General features: G+C 43.8%; 2 pseudogenes; both read right to left on the minus strand.

Annotated features, from left to right (window-relative positions):
• Nucleotides 1-411, minus strand: part of LOC137205387 (vacuolar protein-sorting-associated protein 36-like) — a 74090-nt pseudogene extending 73679 nt beyond the window's left edge.
• LOC137221512 (coiled-coil domain-containing protein 3-like) lies at nt 309-8501 on the minus strand (annotated as a pseudogene).
• Nucleotides 8502-8845: the final 344 nt, after the last annotated feature.

An 8845-nucleotide genomic window follows, 5' to 3' on the forward strand; every position in this document is an offset into this window, starting at 1 on the left:
ATTGTTTCCATTTTACAGAAGAGGCAATTGAGGCACAGCGTGCCAACCTTCATCCCACCTTGTTCCCTGACTGTGAGGAACTCCACGCCCAATAGTAAAGCCTCAGGAGTCGAAGGTTTATGAGCAGGGTTTGTTAACTGCTGGGAGTGGCGGTCGGGGGCACGGAGGAAAATACTCTTTGGTCTGAGCTTCTGGAAGAGCACTCTTGACTCTCTGGGTCAAAATGCAGCTATTCTATTATTTTGCTCTGGCACAGGGTACCAATTCTTACCAATTGTCTTCTTGGATCTCCCGGTCACTGGAAAAAGTCACCATTGCTGCCACTGGGAAAACATCCTTCTGTTCTCTTGAGTGTCTGGAAAGATGGCATGTTGGAAACTGACTCCATGAGGCAAGAGGTTATAATTTTCATCCATCCTAATAAGAAAGAGGAAGAAAGCAGAGCTGTAGATTGGACAGCCATGGGGTGCGCCATCTTGAATCTTGAGTCAACAGAAGACTGTGACAGTCTCCATCGGCTCTCATTATTTCTAATTGTTTCTCTGCCTCCTACTTCATGAGTCTATCCTTAAACTTCTGAAAAAGGTGAGTTTGGGGGCAGAGGGAGTGTGTGCATGTGTCTGCATTTGTCTATCTGTGTTATCTCCCAGGTGGCCTTCCTTCTCATAGACAGTGTGTTCCTTGTTTCTTGGTGAAAGGGAGGCCAGTTGCAATGACCCAGGTTCAAGTCCTACCACTACTACTTCTGTCTGACAGGAAACGAATTTCTTAAATTCCCTAAGCTTCAGTATTACAATCTATAAAAAGAGGATGACAAAAGCACCTTACTTTTTGATGGTGATGGAAGGATTACATTAAAAAAAAAGTCTCTGGCTAGAGTAACTGCAGTATAAAAGTTAGTTAACATTTCTATTGAGCCTCGCAAAAAATGCCTGTTGTCAAGATGAAGAAGTAAACAAAAGGAAAAGGAGAGACACGAGTTACTCTCCAGCCCATGGGGGGCATGCGGGGCTCACCAGGGAGTCTCCAGTGCCACCTTCTCCTGTGACGCTGACCAGAATCTGTTCTCTTCTCAATGGGTCCCAGAATAACAGAGGAGGAATGCTTTGTATGCAGCTGTTAACACACATCAGGGCAACATAACTCTGTGAAATAGAAATCTATCAGACTACCATTTGACTCTATTTCTGCCCTAACGTTCTATAAACATGTCAGAGAGAAGATGAAAGAGTTGGTTGACCACAGAACCAGTGGACAAAACAGTATTTCATTATACAATAGGAAAAGAAAATAACGTCTTCTCAAGTACTCTGGTTTTTTTCTTTGGAAAATGAAGTTTCATTGTTGAATAGTTTTGTAGCTGGGTCCCCAGTGTTTTCCTTAAATAAAGACATGAAAAGTCTAGTTTTTCTCTGTATCAAGAAGGTACTGTCTCACTCCTTGACGAGTTTATTTAGAAACTGTACTTGTTCAGCAATTAAAAATAAATTCAACTGAATCTAGCTAAGCCACCCAAGCCAACACAAAGCACGCCACATAGTCTAATCTTAGATATTCTGGATTCAGCATGGAAAATATGTTGCCATGAGCTTACGGACAGCCCTCTGCGGAACTCACTCTTGTTTCTCAGTGACATGAAATCTAAAGAGCTAAGAGTGAGTCTGCAGACCAAGGTCATGGTCATTCCAAATATCTTTAATCCTACTCCACAGACTGGGAAGACTGGATCTGTCGCCCATCACAGCTGTAGATTCAATCGCTATCTCGATAGATGCATTCGATTCCATTCTGAGGTTCCTCTCAGTCTCCTCCTTCAACTGGAGACAACCAATGCATTTAGGGTTCCACCTGCAGTTTTTTTACTTTAAACTTCAGTCAAACCCATTGCCTAAATTCTTATCCACATGTGTTTCGTCTTGACCACAGCCCAACTTTCACGGAACTGCCCAAGATTCCAGGAGTCTCCAATCAGACAGGGCCTCCTGCCTAATTCACTTCTATATTCTTCAAAGCCCTGTGACCCCCGCAAGGCCCTGACCCCATCCAGCACCCTACCCCCCGCCACTCCTCCATAAATTTGTTTGTTAGAGCCTGGCATTGAGATCTGCCGGCAGCCGATGGGAGATCACGCGGGTGAAACGGGAGGCCAGCTGGGCTGCATTCCACACCAGCGCCATCTTGGCATTTAAGCAGGTGTGCAGAATAGTGACTGGTCCGCATCTAACCTGCACCAGGTGTTTTGTGTGAGTGACTGGGTTTTAGTCTCAAGCAACCTTGTTTCTCACATTATGAAGGTGAGGCTATTGAGATTCTGGACAAGGTCAGTAACTTGCTCAAACCCACAGGAAAAGAGGAGCCAGAATTCCAACAATTGATTTCAAAGGGATTCTGCTTTGGTGTGACCACCACCCATCCCAAACTACTCCCACCAAATCCAGTTTAAAACACAGAGTTCCAAGTATACTAGGATTCCACCTGCTGTTATTTCAAACCTTAGTCTAACCCGTCACCTGAATTCTTACACACAAGCGTTTCATCTGGACCACAGACCAACTTGCATGAACTCAATCAGAGAGGGTCCTGCCTGATTTACCTTTATATTCCTCAAAGCACTGCGACCAGGGTCTCCCCGCGGAGCCCCGCGCATAAACCTTTGCTACCTGGAATGGGCTGGCTACTTGTTGCTGGAAAGCACCTGGAGCTTTTGCCTGAAACACTCTTCTGTCCTTAAAGCACAGGAACACTCCCTGTTTTTCCAACAGTCTTGGCCAGAGGTACCCAGGATGTTGTAGACACGACGGGAGGAGCAGGAAAGAACGAAGAGCACGGGAAGGAGCCCAAGGCATCATCTAACATCGCACGGACAGAACTCCCTGCGAGTTCCTGATCCGGCTCCGGATAAAGGCGACCTCAGTTGGTCACGCAAATGGGCCGAGGGGGTGGTATGGGCGGGAGGTGGCAGGCTCACCTGAGGAAGAAGAAACAGGCGTAATCCTAGACCACGGTGTGGGAGTGACAGGAGAAGTAGCCCAGGCCGCTGAGGTGGAGCCTGGAGCCCGCGGGCACCTCGAGAACGCTGCCCCACGCCTGGTCCACAGCAGCTTGACCTCGGCCCGGTAGAGGCGCCCCGCCTTGCCAGCCTCGTACTGCCGGGGCAGGAGCTGTATAGGCCATGCACCTCCTGGTGCAGCGCCAGCACCTTGGCGTACGAGACGCTCTCGGTCAACTGGGTGCCGCAGCCCTCGTTCAGGGGTCTCCACTCGAAGGCAGCTGGCAGCCGCAGGCGGCCCCGAGCCGCTCGGCCAGGCAGAGCGCGGCGAGCAGCCCCGAGGGCAGCGTGCCGGCTGCGACCGGCCGGGTGGGCGCTGCGCCCGGGGCGCACTACCGGGGCGCTGGGCGGGGAGGCCCGGGGCGGAGCTGGGCCGCCGGCGGCGTCGGGGAGCCCGGAGCGTCCGGCCCACGGCGCCGCCCCGCCGGCCGGAGAAGCGCAGCCCTGGGCGCTCAGCTCCGCGCGCCGCTCTCTCCGCCGCCAGGCGCACTCGGCCCGTCCCAGCCCGTGACGCCCCACAGCGGCGCGTGGAGGACGGGCCGCCGCCTCCTCACGCCCCCCGGGGCAGGGGCGTGGGCCGCGGCGGGAGGGGCGGAGCCGGGACGCCGGCCGGGGGTGGGGGGCTCGCGATGCTCCGCAGACGCTCTGCGCTGGATGCGTTGCCCCGGGGCGGGCGCGGTATCTGGGGGCAGCGCGCGAGAAAGCCAGTGCTGGGAGCGGCGGCCCAGCCCTCTTCCTGCGCGCAGATGACTGAGTCAAAGCTTTCCAGGCGCAAAGCCTGTTGCAGACCCGCGACCTCTTTAAAACGAGCGCTGTCAATTGCCACGATTACTCTGTATATGTTTTTGCATTTTCTATGTAGTTCATTTAGAGTCAAATATATAGCAATCTGACTTGACCTTCGCAGAGGTTAACTAGGAAATTAAGTGTGATCTAATAAACTTTTCTGGACCTCCTCTCTCTCTCTGCTTATTTTTTAATGATGGTCTTTGGAAAGTCTTAATAAAAGATTTGAAAAGCCAAAGCCATAGTGCTCTGATTTTCCTACAGCCACCTGACTTCATGATTTACATAATTACTGCTTTCGTATTCTGAACACCCTACACCTGAGAAATAAATTCAGAGGTAAATTGCAAACAGCTTTTCACAAGTCAGTGAGTGAACCTGAGGAGACCCGAACTCACAGTTCTATATTTCTAAACTCAGAGGTTGCTTTTATCTCCAGTTTTCTTTAATTGTTCCTAATGTAGTAAGAAGAAGAAAATAAAGGATATTACTTAGAAATATGTATCTTTTATATATTCAATATAGCACACATATACATAATATCATGCATATAATATACATACCATCGTACATATATCATACATGTTATATATAATATATATTTATAATAAATGTACAAGCAAAACTGCCTTAAAATGGCAGGCTCTTTGTTCTGCAAACATCTTATTAACCAGGGTGTCTGCAAGTTTAAGCCCTGGAACCCAGCTGAATTCTTCTCTGTACTGAAGGGAAAAGAGTTCTTAGGGAATTCTGGAAGGAAAGGTAAGAGAAAAGAGGATAGAGAAGCAGGAGAGAAAATTCCAAGGCTGGGCCTCACCTCCCATGACCCCCAAATCGGGAGGGCTTTGGGAATCCCAACAAGTGGAATGACCAGGACTCCAGCCAGCGCAGCCCTGCCCAGCTCGGGAGGGAATGGAAGGCTATAGCCTGCATGAGGTCACACTAGCCCAGAATCTGATCAGCGACTTAGTGGACTCTGTGATGGGCCTGAAAGAAGAAAGAAATAAGAGTAACAGCTCTCGCAGTTAATAACTAACCCCTGTATAGCTAGTAGTCAGCCTGGGGCTTCAACAAATTTTGTAGGAAAAATAGCTATATTGAGGGAAGCAAGTGGGCAGTAGTCCCAATGGTATATGACTCTGCAGCACTCCCCCACCTCAGCCATGGTAGATGCCAGACTTTCCCACAATGGGGAAATGGTACCCGAGGTTGGCATCAGACGTTGTATGTCAGGACTGCTTATTTGCCTCTCGTGGAATATATGAGTTAAAACATTTCATAGTATCACTGTCTTAGTCTGCTCAGGCTGTCGTAACAAAATACCACAGAGTGAGAGGCTGGAAGTCCAAGATCAAGGTGCCAGCAGGATTGCTTTCTGGTGTGGTCTCTCTTCCTCTCTCCTATATGGCCGCCTTCCTACTGTGTCCTCACTTGGCCTTTTTCTGTGTATATGTAGCGAGAGAGGGAACTCTCTGGTGTGTCTTCTTATAAAGATGATTAAGACCCAACCTTGTGACCTCATTTAACCTTAATTACTTCTCTAAAGGTCCTGTCTCCAAATATAGCCTCCTTGGGGGTTAGGGCTTTAATATATGAATTTGGACAGGGAGAAGGCGGCGGGACGGGGGTAGGGGGTGGGGAGTGGGGGGAGGGCGACACAATTCAGTCCATAACAGTTATTTAGCAGGTGTTTTGCAGGGTTGCTAGAAAAAAAGAGAGAGGATATGAAACGGTTTATACTCCTGGCAAGCCGACGTAGAGCGAGCAAGCATTGCCAAATTATAATATTAACAACTGCTAACACTTATACAGTGCATACTACAGGCCAAGCACTGTTGTAAGGACTTTGCATATGTTATCTTAAGCAATTCTCCAAACCACACTTCAAAGTAGGTATTAGTATCGTCCTCATTTCAGAGATAAGGTACTTAGGTACAGAGAGGTTAATTGACTTACCCAAGATCACAGAGCTAGAAAGTGACTGAGCAAGGATTCAAACCCCAGCATCAGATTCCAGAGTCCACACAGGCAGAGCGAGAAAACTTATGGTTACCAAAAGGGAAAGTCGAGGGTATAAATTAGGAATTTGGGATTAACAGATACATACTACTATATATAAAATAGATAACCAACAAGGACCTGCTATATAGCACAGGGAACTATATTCAATATTTTGTAATAACATATAATGCAAAAGAATTTGCATATATACGTGTATATATATGTGTGTGTGCATATATACGCACACACACATATATATAACTGAATCACTTTGCTGTACACTTGGAACTAACACATTATAAATTAACTATACTTCAATAAAAATGGTTTAATAAATAAACCATTTACCTGAGCAGACTAAGACAGTGATATTATGAAATGTTTTAACTCATTTAGTAAACAAATTCTATTTATTTATAGCTGACATAATCATCTATATAGAAAATCTGATACAATCCACAAAAAAACGCTACTAGAACTAATAAGCAAGTTTAACAAAGTATGGAATACAAGATCAACATACAAAAATCAATTGTATTCTATATATAACAGCAAAAGTTTGGTAATTGAAATTTAAAAAGCAATACCATTCACAATAGTATCAAAATATATAAAATACTTAGGAATAAAGCTGAAAAGACTATACACTGAAAACTATAAATATTACTGAGAGAAATGGAAGAAGTCTGTGAAAAATGGACACACATAGTTTGCTAACAGTCAGGAGACTGAATGTTGTTAAGGTGTCAATGTTAACCAAACTAATCTACAAATTTAATGCAATCTCAATCAAAATCTCAGTGGACTTTTTGGTAGAAATTGACAAGCAGATTCCAGATTTCATATGGAATGCAAAGAACTTAGCCAAACCAACTTAAAAAATAAAGACCAAATTTAGAAGACTAACATTACCTGGTTTCAAGACTTACTGTAAAGTTATAGTAATCAATATAGTGTGCTTTGGTGTAAACACAGATACATGAGCCGATGGAATAGAATAGAGAGTGCAGAAGTAAATAAATAAAGTGTTTTTCTATAAAGATGCAGAGTCGATTCATTGAAGAATGGATTGTTTTTTGAACAAATGGTGATAGAACAATTTGATATTCATATGCAAAAGAAAAAAAAGAACGTCAATCCATAACTTGCACCATAGGCAAAAATTAACTCAAAATACAAAACATGAAACTTTTAGGAGAAAGCCTCTGCTTACTTGGGTTAGACAAAAATAGCACTTTATCAAAATTTAAAACTTCTGTCTATAAAAGACACTGTTAAGAGAATAAAACGTCAAGCCATAGACTTGAAGGAAATGTTTGCAAAGCATATATCTGATAAAGGATGCATATCCAGAATACTCAAAGAACTCTCAAAACCCAGTAAGAAGACAAAAAACCCAATATAAAAACGGGCAGAATACTTGAACAGACACTTCACCAAAAAAGATATCAGGATGGCAACTAAGTGCATCATTTGTCGTTAGAGAAATGCAAATTAAAACCATTGTGAGCTACCCCTAAACATCTACTAGAATGGCAAAAATTAAAGAGACTGATCATATCAAGTGTTGTTGAGAATGTGGAGGAACTGGAACGCGTATACACTGCTGGTGGGAAGGGAAATTGTACAACCACTTTGGAAAACAATGTGATAGTTCCTTAAAAAGGTAAACATACAATAGAGCCATTTCACTCTTAGGTATTTACCCAAGAGAATTAACACATATTCTGTACAAAGACTTGAATATGAATGTCATTACAGCTTTATTTGTAATAGCCCCAAACAGGAAACAACCCAAAAGTCCATCCACAAGTATACAGATAAACAAACTGATATAAAATGAAGTATTATTCAGCAATTTAAAAAATGAGCTATTAATAGTGTCCAGCCTTAAATTTAGGTCTTTCATCCATCTTGAGTTTATTTTTGTATACGGTGTTAGAGAATGTTCTAATTTCATTCTTTTACATGTAGTTGTCCAGCTTTCCCAGCACCACTTATTGAAGAGACTATCTTTTCTCCATTGTATATTTTTGCCTCCTTTGTCATAGATTCATTGATCATAGGTGCGTGGGTTTATTTCCGGGCTTTCTATCCTGTTCCATTGATCTATATTTCTGTTTTTGTGCCAGTACCATACTGTTTTGATTACTGTAGCTTACATTACATTACAAACTTTGTAGTTTTCTATGTATCAAATTATAATCCACTCTATTAGATAAATCATCACACTCACAAATCTCTTCAAGACAACCCTTTCTCTGTTTGGAGCTGCAAATCAGGAAGCTATGGGAAAACACCTTTAAGATTCTTAGACGTCCTCTTGTGTAGCTGAGAGGATGATTGAGATACTCCTTAAATCTTTCTGATGCCTTAACAGAGACGTTGACCCTGAGGTCATATTTTACTAACAGCACCCTGTATTTCATCTGCAAACCAAGGCCATTTCTTAGGTTGAGAAATGTTTTCTTGGAGAGACTAGGGTTGAATGCAATTTTGTTATCAAGCCCACAAGTTCTAGTGCTTTTTTAGTTCTTCTAAATTCTGCTTGAAATCTAAATAGTCCCCTCTTTGCCTCAACAGGCTCCTCCTGGACTTTACTGTAGGCATCTAAAAGAAGCCAGATGGCACCTTCAACATTCTGTCCAGAACTCTCCTTAGCCATATCCACAAGGTTATGAGGTACCCTTTCTATTTCCCATATGTCCACAGGCTAATAGTTTTGCTAGTTTTTCTGCAATACTGCAATAGTTTTGCTAATTTTTCTGCCTATATCCTATTGGAAGCTGAAAGTTCTCTTTCCTTCAGCTTCCAATAAGATATTCCTCACTATCTTTCGGCCTCCACCAAACAGTCTCTTCATCATTCCTCCAAATTTCTCCATTCCTCTCCCAGACTCAAAATCAATGCCACAAGTGATGGCAGGACCCCACTTGGAGGTAATAGTTTCTGCTTTAGTTAATCTATTGCAGCATAACACACCACCCCAAATTTAATGGCTTCTAACAA

This window comes from Pseudorca crassidens, chromosome 1, assembly GCF_039906515.1.
Source record: "Pseudorca crassidens isolate mPseCra1 chromosome 1, mPseCra1.hap1, whole genome shotgun sequence".
NCBI lineage: Eukaryota > Metazoa > Chordata > Mammalia > Artiodactyla > Delphinidae > Pseudorca > Pseudorca crassidens.